At 40.3% G+C, this 14862-nt stretch overlaps 1 protein-coding gene across 1 annotated transcript in view; it reads left to right on the top strand.

Moving 5' to 3' along the window:
- Nucleotides 1–14862, top strand: part of GPC6 (glypican 6) — a 190385-nt gene that overhangs the window by 154659 nt on the left and 20864 nt on the right. The gene's annotated exons all lie outside the window — the stretch shown is intronic.

The following is a 14862-nucleotide window of genomic DNA, read 5'->3' on the forward strand; positions in this document are numbered from 1 at the left end:
GGATTTACTACTGAAACTTTTTTGGTTATTTGGAGCCTAAAATAAACACTCCAGACACCTCTCTTCTGGCAACACTTAAAATCCCTTGTCACAGGAGGGAGAACAAGTCATCCCCTCATCTCCACTCAGGGCAATGTTCAAAAGTTTTATTTATATATACATCAGCTTAAATCTCAGCTTCAAGCRGTATGACCCAGCTGCAAAAGCTGCCAACTCCCAGATGTTTTTTGTCTCCGGCTGTATACTTATCTCTCAGAAGACTACCCTGGGTCAGGGGATGGCAGTGATTACCCATATTTCTTTCCTACATCCAAAGCATTCATTTTAAAGCTGCACAGTCTTTCTCACAAGCCCTTGTCTGGGTCTTGTCTAGGTCATATATTACTACTCCCTATGAAAACTGCAGAGCCTTTCTAGCTTGACTATAAACTATCCGCAGGTTGCTGCAGGCTTTTGATTTGTTGCACAGTAATAGATGAAAATCCTTTCARCTAAATATGAATGAAGACTCAAGGTTTATACAGCAGCCTTGCAAGAAGAGAAGGTCGTCATAACTCTRTCTTTTGAAAAGAAAATGAGGGCTAAAGGAGTGTAATTAAGAATTTTTTCTGCAAGTAGAAAGTAAGCTCTGTACTCAAACAGTTTGGGGCAGTGATGCAACCACACATTTGCTAGTCTTTGGGGTGGTCCCAGCAGTAATTTTTAAATATTTAAAAATAAATTTGACACCAGCTGACAAAAAAAAGGTCCATTTATTAGTGCTTTAAGAGAAAGGGAATGGATTGCAAGTCTTTATCATTGTAAATCTGAGAGAGGCTCTCTGTTCTTCATTTTGAGGATTTATCATCAGAACCAAGCACAATGCTTAATGTTGTGAAAAGCACTGAGCAATGTGGGAAGATCCATCACGCCTTTAACATGCRCAGGTAACTTGGGCAAAGTCACTCCTTCCCAGGCCAGCAGACAGCACGTTTCAGGAAAGGCAGGAGGATCCCATCCAGCTGCAGTCCAACAATCCCCATGGGGTGCTTCTGGAGGCTCCTGCCTGAGCTGCTCCTCAAGACCCTTGGTCTCAAGGCTTCTGCATGGACACATGGATTTCTCCTACCAGAGACATTCTTTTCCCAGTTCTTTACCCCCTCCTTGTCCTAACATCTTCTTACACAGACAGACAATCTCCAATACATCACAGAAGAATAAATATTGCAGATTTGAGCTGGATTTATTTTTTATAGCTGCTGTCACCAGATGTGTTTGCTGTACAATCTAATGGCCACAGCCACYGCCCTGCTGAGCTACCTCTGCCCACCAGCCCCCCCCAAAAGGCTTCAGTTCCTTTAGAATGGAATCATTTGCAACAGGATTTTCATATAAGCTTTGCAACRAAAGAGAAATTTCCCTTGCCCTTCTTAACAAAACTAAAATGGCAACAAGCTGTGAACTCTTCTAACAATGACAGTGGCATACTGCTGATTAATGCAGGATATGGCAGATATTAAGGTGCATCTGTTTTGGACTGCCAATATGTTTCTAAATGCATTGGCTGTGACTCTCTTTCATCCCCTGAATACCTCACTTGTCACTAAARCCCTAACATGCCTTGTCTTGTCTRGTTAGAAGCCCACAAACAYACTTACACTGYTCAGGGAAAGAATTMTYTCCAGTTCCTGCAAGAAATGGTGCCACTCATTCTCTTCACTCTTTCAAAGCCTCCCCTTACACAGAGAATAGAAAATTGTCAAAATTCATGTCTGAAAAGCACCTGGGTGGTAGAATTATCCAGAAGACATTACCAGCACCCATGAAATTTATTTCATTCATATATGGAGTTAAAACATAGAAAGTAAGTTAGATTTTTTTAAATTTCTTTTCAATTTTAATTTCTAGAGTTACAAAAGACAGGATGATGGCTATTATAGTATTATTATTCCCGTGTCAAAGAAGGCTAAAACATGGTATAATTCCAGGCGTGCCCATAAACCCTGTACACTCTCCTTCCATACCATATTTTTTACCATCACCATGGCTACATGGAGTCTTTAATGGTTATTCAGCTTTTTGGCACTGGAAAAYTGTGTACTTGACTTCCTTTTTCCMAGAATCCCTTCAGAATTTTGTGATGAAAAAGCATTTCTGAGATACGCTTTTCATTCCCTGCATTTTCCCTCCATAGTAAGTATACTTGCATTCAGTTTTRGAAAGCAATATCAAGTAATATCTATTCCTTTAATTTTTGTATGCCCATTTTAGTTTTCCCACAGAGTGTGGTCTTTCCTCTAAAAGGATATARTGGAACTAAAGCCTTCTTATGTGGTCCTGGTACCCATCCTATCCAATTTCCTTCTCCACAGAATAGAAGGCTATTTTACATTTCAGACACTAAGTGCTTTGATTCACTGTCTGAGACTCTGATTGAGCACTAAGTAATTCTTCTGTTAGGTTAGGAAGTTTAATTTGGAACTCTTGTCCTCAAAGGTACACATTTTCAGATAGCTATAAATGCTTTTGGAATCATTGTGTAAACATCTGCACTTGTATCAGCTGGTGCTTGTGGCCCACCTGCATTTCCTAAGRCTTGGAATTGGTTTTGTATTTTAAAGGGTCAAGGTAAGGACCCTTAGCRATCTACAAACAGATTCTTTCAGACTTTTTCCTCATGATAAATGAATAGTGTGCAAAACTCTAAAAGGCATTGGAGCAAAGCTTAATCCTTGGACACTATGCATATATTAACCTCTACAAAGACTTTGGTCAAATCCTTAAATGTCATCAGCCCCTTTCTGTTTCTTCTGGGCCATATAACATCACACACATYACAAGAACTGACCTTTATTGTTTGYAGGCATGKTCAGGATATTTCCATCATCCACACACAGCCCAGACATATCAGTCCCTGTTCCTTACAAGATCTAAATAACTCACAGTGCATGGAAAGCAKAACTGCATGCCCATACAATAATTTAGATTAGGAGCAACTCCTGGAGGTCATCTGGTTCACCTCCACCACCTCGTCTTCACATCCTCCTTTGTCTCAAAGCAGAGACAACTTCAAAGAGGGATCTATSTGCAAGTTAGATCAGTTTGCTCAGGGCCTTGCCAGCATCAGGWCAATGAATCTGTTGCTACTGGGACAGAGAACCCAATTGGTTGAACACATGAGGGAGCACAAATTCTCCACAACAGCATTTCAATATCTAGTACAAGCAGCTTTCCCAAACTGGCCATCAAAATCAACATAGACACTCTATCAGTGATGCCCATGCTGCCACAGAGAATAGCAGCTGGAAATCTCCAAAAGCCTTTTCTCCAGAGGGCATGCATGGAAGCTGTGAGGTTTGATTATTCTATTGTTTTTTCAGGGGTGTCTAAMCATGAAGCCCTCAGTAGGCAGCACGAGCAAGACGTGTCAGAWTTTGCTCAGGGGSCAGCAGAGRCAGAATGCCTYTGTAATGAATGGTCAGCTCAGTTCACATCTGTGTCCCCAGTGGACACAGTGCTGAGAGCTCAGAGGAAAACTRAATGGCAGAAAACATCTCRTTGCTCCACCGTGTAACTCTAAACCATCTTTGCTACAAAGTGCCTGACCCTTCAGTGGTCCTGTGGGGGCCCAAAAATATGCCTTCTCTGTTTCAAAATGGAAATGCAAGGGAGCCAATTCCCATTCAAATTGTTTCTCTAAGGCAAAAAGGAACAAGAAGCCCCCTTCACTCACTGCCCACACTCACTGACAACACTGCTGTCACCGTCCCCTGCCAAGCAGGCACTGCTGGGACACATCTCCCATGGGCAAGTGCATTTGCCCCCCTGGGTGTCGAGCAAAAATGCACACAGAGGTAGCCCATGTCAAAGACCTCCAGTTACCGAACACATAAGAAAATTTCCTCTCAGTGCACCAAATGATTGAGTCCTAATTGARCATCACATTCCTCCTGGATGAAAAAGGCAAACTATTATGGACAAATGAGTCAAAAAGCCAAAATAAAAATCAGTCAGATAGCTCAAGCACGCCTGACAGAGCTATTTAAATGATTCTGACCATTAGCTATCACTGCAATTATATCACTTTTCATACTGACATGAAAGGTGGCAGAGGAGCTATTTTCTCAGTCTCTTGCTTCTTCACAAAAGGAGACAAACATCAGGCACAAAATATTCAGAAAAAAATGTTTGCTGTCTTTGTTGCTATCTCATCTTCACCTGACTCTAATGTTATTGTTTGGGGTTGGGAKAGTACATGTCTGAACAGCCAAATACAATATTTTTATGGCTTTGAAATAACAGTCTGCATGCAAAAAAGCTTTTTCTCCATATTGATTATTATACTGGTCTTTAATGCTTGGGCCCCATATCTATTTTGCTGATGCAACAAAAAGATCCAGGTTTTTATATGTATCTATGCCATTTTTCAATATTTGTGTTTTATGTACAGTTGTTAGCAAGATTGTGAGCATCATAGATTTAGCTCCTTGGCTATTATCAAAAAAAAAAGAAAAAGCTGTGCCTCAAACCAATGATAATCTGTGTAGTTTGAAGCCTAGTTTTATGAAAATTTAAAGAATGCYATTTGAGGCTAGCTTTGTTGGAAATTAAGCCATTCCTCAGTGTATCTTGTTACCTATCTTCCTTCACACACACACACAATATACACACCCAGTCCTCAAATGAATGCCTATCCTTATAAGTAAAAAGAGGGCAAATACAAAGAATAAGTCTCTCGCATGCCCAGCCAAAAGGGTTCTTTATCAATCCATTCAATGACTGCTGTTTTCAGTGCCATAGGAAAGTGGGAAGTTCCCATACAAACTTCCRACTGCAAGCTAGTCAGGAAGCCAGAGGACATGGCATACAAGGAAAGGAGAGCAGCACTGTTCAGGCTGAAGAGGTGAAAGCAAAGACAGAATCKTTTTGCTGCCTTCAACTACCTCATGAAAGGTTATTTAGAATAAGGAGCCATAATCTCATTGTAGGTCCATGGCCAAAGAACCAGACAGTGGACACAAGCAGCAGTACAGGAAAATCCAATTAGATTTTAGAAATTTCTGGTTTGTGCAGTGAAGGTGGTTGAGTATCAGAACATCAGAGTGTTTAATGGAGTTTCTGGTACCTCTCTCTTTGGAGATATTCAAAACCTGATGCTGGCAAGGCCMTGAGCAAACTGATCTAACTTGSASATAGATCCCTCTTTGAAGTTGAACCAAAGTTGAACCCTTTTGGATCAAAGGAGGATGTGAAGACGAGGTGGTRGGGGTGAACCAGATGACCTCCAGAAGTTCCTTCTAATCTAAATTATTGTATGGGCATGCAGTTCTGCTTTCCATGCACTGTGARTTAYTTAGATCTTGTAAGGAACAGGRATTGATATGTCTGGGCTGTGTGTGGATGATGGAAATATCCTGAMCATGYCTRCAAACAATAAAGGTCAGTTCTTGTAATGTGTGTGATGTTATATGGCCCAGAAGAAACAGAAAGGGGCTGATGACATTTAAGGATTTGACCAAAGTCTTTGTAGAGGTTAATATATGCATAGTGTCCAAGGATTAAGCTTTGCTCCAATGCCTTTTAGAGATTTTAAAAACAAATCACTTTTCTTATTTGACTCTTGGCTGAAACTCCTCTTTTACTGAGGTTATATCCTCTCTCTCTCAATTTATATTCTTTTTTCTTCTCAAACAATGAGGTATTAAAGTCTTAATTTTCAAAAAGTAAATGTTTATCCTTTTTGTAATTTAGCTCATCAGTACGGCTCAATGGAAACACCAGTGATACAAACTTGAATGACAGTTTTGGGGCTGTGTGTATCTATCTGTTCGTTAGGGCATGGCCCAGTGCCAATAGCAACATCCTACTGCAGTCAGGGAATTTTGAATCACATGCTAGATCCAAAAAGAATGGACACAATGAGTGAGCCCAGAGCTGAATCCAAATCTTTGAGTCAGGCATTAGCACTGCTTGTATTATATCTGGGGACAGATTTGTGCCTCATTGTGTGATGTAACGCAAGTTCCAGAACGTAAACCAACAGTCTGCAGGCTTGGTCCCAGAAACAAATCTATTTATATATTTTTTCAGTAACATTTTTCTAAGGAAGAAGAATTTCCCATTAAAGTAAAATTTAGTAGTGATTTGTTGGCTGAAGTTATCTGGGGGCCACTAGCTAGAGACAGCCAGTCACTGCTTAACGCAGGCTGATATTCAGATCTTGACTTCTTTGACATGTTTGATGTTTTGCCCATCAGTACCAGAAAGCACCTCCACATATAAGCACCTCCACATATAACCTGGATCATATATATATGTATGTATGTATATTCACAATAGCATAACCTTCAACCACTGAGCAGAAGTCATCTTCCAAAATGGACACCAATTTTGACAAAGCTCATTATCACAGCATTCACAGGCAAATGCAAAGTCTAAGTTTAATTCTTTTCCCTGGTTGATGAGACTGCAACCTCCCATTTTCCTTGATGGGAGGGGTTTATCCATCACCTGTCATCCATCCCAATACAACATCCTCCTTGATGAACTCGGTGGCATGAAGGAAATGCACTGAAATGTCTTTGGATATAGCGTGGCAGTGTGAGTGAGCCTGGCTGTGAAGTTCAGTGATTAGAAATGTCCCAGCTCTCCCAGCTGGTYAGCATGTCTTTGAGGTGACTTACCCTCATTTCAGTTTGCAGCTGTACTTTGGTCTTTGGTCTCTGGGCCAGCAGCTTGGTTTGCACTCAGTAAGAACTGAGAACTCGAGCACTTGGACAATCCTTAGGAGCAGCTTGCACACACTTTACTGTCACCCCTTTTATTTGCCCATGTAGAATGGACAAATACAGTACAGCAAGAGAGACAAATCCAAGCTTCTTTTACTATTTATCAGTGGAACCCTGGTTGTTTCAGTGTTGTCATTAAAGGATATTAAAACTTTMTTCTAAAGTTTCTTATTTGTTTGGGCTTGGAAGGCAGATGAAATATGTTACTGAATTGTGAATGCATCATCAGTGTTGTCCATTCTATTAGAACTAATGATAGGCAGAAAAGATACAGAAGTGTAGCATAAAAATTATATTGTCCATTTTTGACAACTTGTATTTTTATGGTACCTGTCATTTTGGAATACCTTCAGTTTTGAGGAACACTAAGATGAGGTCATTTAGCTGTTATTGACTCTGCCATTATGGCATCAGTCATAAGTATTTAAAGCATTTAGCCCTCCACGAGGAGCTTTGAACTATAAATGGCATTCTGTAACAAGGACAGCCTGCTGTTTTATAACAGTGACACCAGATGTGTGGTGTCTTTCAAGGCTGCCTGTACTGCCACAGTAACTTCTGTGTTTCTCATGGTGCCTGGAGCAGCACTTACACTGAAGACAGAAACTATACCCATGTTAGTATGTAACAAGAATCTTTTTATTTGCCCATATATTTGAACCCATTTTAGCTAGATTGGACCATCTTTTCTGGAGTGATGTTAATGGAATTTGGAATCAGTGAGCAAACTAACAAATTCTTGTTCCAKGTAAACAGGAGGTGCAGAATACATATTAATATAAGACACCACATTCCTTTACTGGAGCCCACAGTGAGGCTAATAACACTATACTCAGCTTTTTCAGCAAATGGCCCTGTTTTTCAGCAGGCACTGATCAGTCTTGAGCACTGATTGTTACAGTGATTTTGCAGGAAGCCTCTGCTCATTCACCCAAAGCGTGCAAGTGTGGACACAGCACATTAACTTGGACACCCTCTTAAAACAAACTGGACATAATGTTCACAAATCAAGCTATATATAGAAAAGGAAACCTAGGGCCTAATATTAAGTTCAGTGAGGTCAATATAAAAATTTCCATTCATTTTCTAAAGTTTTGGGTGAGTCACTATGAACATTCTGTGGATGTTTGGATCATGAGGTCACAGGTTTGAATTTCTCGTGGTCTAAGTGTGAACCCCAAAGCACAAACAAAAATGATGAATACATTCAGTTCACGGAGATATTTTTTCTTACCACTAACTTTCCAATTTAAAATATACCAGCAATTAMCTTTTCATCCCAGTTTGCTCTAAGTGAGCATGATTTTTTTACCATTTACAATTACCAACTCTCTGTGAACCTCATAGATTCAGCTGTCCCAAGTGTGTCCATCTGTAGTCTGTACCCAGCCTGCAGACCACCTCTTCTGTGTTACTGGCAAAGAAGCACCTCCCACATGCTGTTCATCAGTGTCAGACAAGCATGAGATACACAGGTTTGGGATGTTTTAGCATTTAGAATGAGCCTGGCTTTTTAGTGTGAGAGCTCAGTGCATTTGCTTACATAGAGTACCTATTGCCATTTGAAACTATGTCAATCATGCAGCACATCTGCACAGGGCTGTCACATCTGGCATAAGGTACATGTGGGACACATCACAGCAGTGCTTCAGCGGGATAGCAGTCATGCACCCTTCTGAAACAGCTGAAATCCAGGCAGCATTCCAGAGAATGGGCATCTCCAACAGTAATGACAACATTTGGGCAACTGGACCACATCCACCATGTTAGGGAAAGGAATTTCCGCATGTATTGCAACAATCAGCCTGGCCTACCTATAAGGGTACACTGATGCCCCTAAATAGAAAACAGGCCAGGATATGATCCTGGCATTCTRAGGCTATGCAATGTAAACTGTACCTTGTTCACGTTGAGGAGAACTCATTTCCACAGAAGCAAAMTTCTCGCACCCACAGACCACACCTCTTGGTCCTGGACATCCTGTGGGTCCCACATTGTGTTKCTGCAGTAAGAAAATACTGGTTGTGTGTGTGTCTGTGTTTCTAGTTCAAACAATCTGAAATAATGTGAGAGCTGCTCTGTGATCCATCTGTGTGGCAGTTCTGAACAGGGCATGTGAGTCCTTACACCCTCAAATGTGGCACAGAAGATGTATGGTTGTGCAAGGGAAGGCAAAGCCTGCCAGGATGGCATTAGAGAGCTGTGCAGAGCATAGGGTATCATAAATACACAGTCTCATGTGCGTTCCCTGCTGGGAGCCATCTCTGGAATGAACTCTCCCCCAAGCCATGGCAGGACATGGTGATGGAGAAAGCACTTGGAGTGATTGAGCACAGTTCCAGGGAACATGTTAACAATTTAGCACCATGAACCACCTGAGGTACCAGGCTTGTGCCATTTCATATTTTTATGAAGCAATGTAGATCTATCTTCAGTGTCTACTGGTTAATAATATTGATWCTAGGGTTACAAATGTATGCTTGTACAAACATACTTACAAGTTTTCAAATATAGGAGAAATATAAATTAGAGTGTGCTTGAAAATTTGATATTATTTTGTGCTGCACTATGTTCAGGTTCAATAAAACGACTCAGATGAGCAATTCTGCTAAGTCTTCCTGGAATTTAGCATGCCAGCTCCCTTAGCAGACCATACAAACCACTGTGTTCAAAAGCATTCCTGCCTAAGACATGTGAGATCAGTGTATTCATTGAAGTAACCTAAATCTCATGGAGAGTAGATGGTCTGTGGATAATTTACATGCTCCCAAAAACAAGAGTCAGAGAATTAAGCTCTCAGCACTGGCTAAAATCTGTTCCTGGCTCTGATAAAGCTAATCCAAATAATGATGCACTACTACTTTAAGTTTCATCAGCCTTCCTGTTGTGGGAGTGAGAGTGCTCTGGGGAAGCAAATCATCAGGACATTGATTTAATATCAGTTTTGATTTAAGTTTCTTGCCACATAGTGGGTAGTGCTGACTCTCAGCCTGTGTGTGTTGTTATTTGGATTCTAGATAAACAAAACAATGGTTCATTAGAAGACATYAGTAGTTCAGTTTTTGTTTCTCAGGACAGGAGGAAGGCCTTACACTTGCTGTCATTTTTTTAAATTTTAAACATTAAAAATCATAGGTAATTTATATATAATGTATTTCTGTATCTACTCAAAATACAGTTTGTGAATATTCCTGCTGGTAGAAGAGCCATGCTTTCATATGGCTTTGCTGTTCATAAACAAGTTTTCTTTTTACAAGTGAATACACAGATCATTTTGTGATTACTGTACTACAAGCTGCCAGMAAATCTGAGTATTTGTGGCTTTCACAGTATCATTACTTTTCTATGTGAAGCATTGAAGCATCTCATCCACATATGGAGGATGTCAGTATGTTTTGTGAGTGCTTTGCATGTTATGAGGAAATATCTCTTGGACTTTCTAGGGTTCTTTAGTCCTCAAGTATGGATTGATATTATTTTTTTGAGTAGTGCTTCATCTTTGCTGAGGTAAATACCTAGAAATCATCTGTCTGCTGGGAGAAAGCAGCTTAGGTTAGTCCCTAAGGACTACAACCAGAGCTACCTGCTCCCAGTATAGTATTGGGAAAATTGTGTTTGTGATAAAAATAACATTGKTCTGAGCAGCAATGCAAGCTACTCCCCATCATGTGCAAGCAAGATCAGCTCTTGGTGTTTGGAGTCAAATTAATGMAAGGAGGAATCATTTCAACATGCTGTGAATTTAGTCTGCATTAAATAATTTTGTTGTTCATTGTATAGGACTACATATATCCATTGTACAGTCATCAAAAGGAATTTTTAGTTCTATCCCTAGAGGCATGTTTTTCCCCCTCCCCATTATAATAATGTATTGTTTCTCTTTGTGGTAAGAATAATCTATGGATTTTTCATAAATCTGCACTATCCTTAGGGGAGGTTGTTCAATCTATTTTTTTTTTTTTTTTTTTTTTTTTTTTTTTTTTTTTTTTTTTTTTTGCATTTTTAATGTTTTCTACCTACTGAATTCCTTTTGAATTTTAGTGAAAAATAAAAATCCTAGCACTGATACCTGTCTATTGCCTGATTCAGAAGGAAAAATTAAATCATCTACAAACTGTTCCAAGAATGTGAATCCAACCTAGATAGTATCACTGGATCTAACTTGTCAAAACTTTGAAAAATATTGAAGTATAGAGCTTTCATTTGGCTTTGTTTTGCAGTGAAGATTTCTGTTTGTCAGAAAATTATTTCAAAGTAGCAGCTATGACCAACATAGCATTTTTAGAAAATCAGCTAACAGCAATATCAACAAGATTACACTGCTCTAAAATTCTTGTTCAGCTACATTTTCATGATTACAGCATGATCATCCAATGGATTTACATGAAAATAGACACTTGGAAAATATATTCTGCCCACTAAGGTTTGTGTTTTTCCTGGAAGAGTTTAAAAGTAGGATTTTCAGTGCCTATAGCTTCCAGCCATGTTCAAGGGCACCTTGATTTAACTGTAAGCAGTGCCCCAGAGTATAGTCATAGGGTTATTTCTGTTCTTTGGGGAGAAAATCAGACTGCAAATGCACACATCCTTCATGGCAGAATATCTGTCTAGAGAGAGGAAAGCAGATATATGTAAAAGGGTAAAAATCCCAAATATAGCCTCTAATAGGTGTGATAATTATTTTCAGGAAAAAGTGATAAGATGCAGTTTAAATCCATGGGGCACATTGTTCCAATGAATGTGCAGTGTATTTATTAGGRTACTCGAAGGATTTATAGCTGCTCCAAAGAAGTACATCTGCTCTATGACTACAGGCAACTTCAGTTTCTAGGGAAAGTTTCTTGAAACTTTTTWAAATATGCTTTAACCTCTTGCATGCTGACTTGACACACCTAAAAGTGAGTTGCCTCACACAGCATTTGCAGGCAAAGGCYAAATGACAGCATCCAGCTCCTCTGGATGCTCAGACTGGGCTAACGCCTCTGGCTTGGCACCAGCTYCAGACTGCCAAGACTCCCAAAACTTTTGTAATGCCTGGCTTCTGGGAAGGGAAATCAGGTTCTAAAGACTGGATGGAAATTACAGTTTTTCCTGCAGTACATGATTTAGATKACCTTGGCATGCAGTAGCAGTTAAGGAAAGGGGAGTATATGTCAGTGTACACATATGGAATGATCTGCTGGTCCTGAAAAATGGATATGTTGGGAAAAGAGCCCAACAAAAGTCTGTGTCTACATCGCATAGCCCCAAATGCTTTGACATAAAAAAATCTCCTGCCCTTTTAGCTATGCTCACACTGGCAGGCTCATAGTGTGGGGTGCCAAGGAAAAGCCTCTTGAGCCATGTCCCACCTCTGCATGCCTGCAAGGGTTCACCCATGTTTCCCTTCAGGTGTTCACAGACCAAAACTGGAGCTATCAYAACCCTGGGAGATGGTTACCAAGCCAGACCACAACCTCAGTATGCCCCAACCCTGCAGGACAGACAGAGTCAGCTGAGACAGCTGAAGAGTGAGATTCTGTTCTGCACAATGGAAGAAGAAAAGGATATAAAATAGGAAAAGAAAATGAAAAGAAATAATCCAATAAAATAAGAAGTAATGAATTTTTCATTATATTCCAATGCAAGTTATTACCTCTGCGACAAAAGTTTTGAACCTCATCACCCCTGCTTATAGCTGCTGAATAACTTGTCCTCCTCATATGTGCCATTGTGGCTCAAGATGTGAACCAGAGAGAATGGAACTGCTTGCTTGATATTTAGGGCAGGGCAGTCAACAACTGTTTGCTCTGCTGGCAAATGACCCACAGGTCAGGCCATTGCTCAGAAATATCACAGGAGGTTGTTGCCATTCAGAATGCTGACTCAGGGAGAGCAGGAATGCCAAATGAATGAGCAGTCATCACGGTGTTTTGTTTAGGGTGGAAAACTCAATTAGAATTCTGTACTACTCCTGCTTCTTGTTCTTCCTTGTGGCAATCTTCTTATACAACTGCAAGATGTTAACAGTGCAGAATAAAAGGCATGCTAATAAGTATAATTTCCTTTTTTTTTTTTCCCTGAACACCACATTTGCTTCATGTTCTTTATTCTGTTGTACATAGCAATTAAATAAAGAACAACTGGTGCTGGGCTGTTTCTTTCCAAAGGGATTTTAATTTTTTTCAAGCCACTCCTCTCTGAGCATTTGTACATTTGAGAACAATTGTACATTTGCCCCCTTTCCTCCATAAACACCAGGTCCCCTCTAGGAACTGCTATTCTTGTATGCAAAGATGTAAGAGCAGTGAATAGCAGCAGAACAGTCTGTCTGAAACCCATTTTCATCTGGGTTTTTTTTCTGTTTTCTCCTAAACATTATCTCATTCATTATAAAATATTTCTGTTCCTTTTTTATTTTCTTTCATTTTTTTTTAATTCCCTGTGTCTACTGTTATTGGCTTTGATGGACAGATGATCTATGATAGCCTGAGACACATTTGACAGAATATGACTTTGGCCTGCATAAATTCCTGTCAGGAAATTTTCAAGGAAGTCCTGAAATAAATTTGCAGTGATACAAAAATGTGTTATAAATTCAAACATAATCCCCTCCACTGAATGATTTGAYGGTTAAAACAATCAGGTGAGTTTTTACTTTAGGTGAGTCTTCATAATTTTTCCTTATAGTTTAACTTTTCAAAGTGCTCTGAGCCCTTTGGAGGAAAGTATTTTAGAAGGGAAATTTTCCCTCTCCCTTGCCAAAAATGATATTTCTCTTCTGACWAGCTTGTGTCTCTACTCTCACAGAGAGTTCAGACATGGCAGGGTTTGGTCYTTCCTCACATACTTATATCAGCTCCTGCAGGGGGTAACTAGGACCCTTCCACATTGTGCCATTACCTTCCTGATCCTCTTCTACTCCAAGTCACCAAATCCCAGACTTTCTTGAAATACTCCAATTAAGAGGATAGGAAATGAAGGAGTTTGTGAAGCTCAGGATCCTTATGGAATACTCTTGAAAATATTCTTCAGGCTGTGGCCTATATTTTATGTATTCAGTATCAATTGCAGATTTGACTCAGTGAGGGTAATCTCTTCTGTCTGCTGAAGAGTTCCTGGCTGGAAATAACTAAAATAGACAGAAAATGTGAGTGTTTCTATTATTATCTTTAGCTCCTTTATGACACTACCCTTTGTGAGGCTGTATATTCTTTAATCCATTTTTAGGGGTTTTTTTCTACACTGTGTAGAACTCTGGATTTACTTTTTATAGACAAAATTGYAAATTTTCTAGATTTTTCACTCCCTATCCTATGAAACTGCTTTTCTTAAAATCTGCGGTCTCCACTCTTATGGCAAAACAAATCAAATTTTCCAGTTTTTGTGACTAATACGAAATCCCCTGAAACATGAATTTCAAAGCTTCTAGATTTTGGAGGCAAATAAACCGCAGCACTTGTTACTTTTATAATATCCTTATTTTTATGATAGACTCCTGACCGTGGGAACACAACCCTGTGATCACCAAACGCCTGGTGAGGCTGAATAGCATCAGCAGGCTAAGGTGAGGTAGACACTTTGGAACAAAAGCCAAATAAATAACCAGTGCACAGCTGCCTCCGTCACGAGGGTGCTGACACAGGGGCTGGGCTGCTTTTAAGCTGCCTGTGAGCGAGGAGTGAGCATCGATCTTCTGTCCAGCCACTCGCGTCCATCAAGAGGGGCAGCTGGCAGGGGGCTGCCTGCCAGCCAMGGGCAGCTCTGCAGCTCAGCTCTACCTGTTTGTTCTCACAGGCAGCTCWGAAGAGCAGCCGGGATTGCCTGGGTTTTGAGGGAAGAGTGAGACAAGAATATTTCAGTGTTCTTTGTGAAGTGACTCGCTCGCTATCCATTGCAAATTGATTGCTTCGTGTCCTGTGGCTTTTCTTTCACCACCCACCCTGCCCTCACAGCCTGCAGGAGAAGATGGAGAAGAGATTCATTCCTATTTTCTGTTAGTATTTGGAAATATCCCGCTGGCAGCATCTCTGTCCCTGCAGGGCCATGCAGCCTGTCCCCCTGCAGTGTCTGTGATGCAGGGGCCTCTTGCACTAAAGGGAAGGGGCAGGTGCAA

This window comes from Malurus melanocephalus, unplaced genomic scaffold (assembly GCF_030028575.1).
Source record: "Malurus melanocephalus ecotype Western Australia unplaced genomic scaffold, MMel_1.1 scaffold_195, whole genome shotgun sequence".
NCBI classification, from domain to species: Eukaryota; Metazoa; Chordata; class Aves; order Passeriformes; family Maluridae; genus Malurus; species Malurus melanocephalus.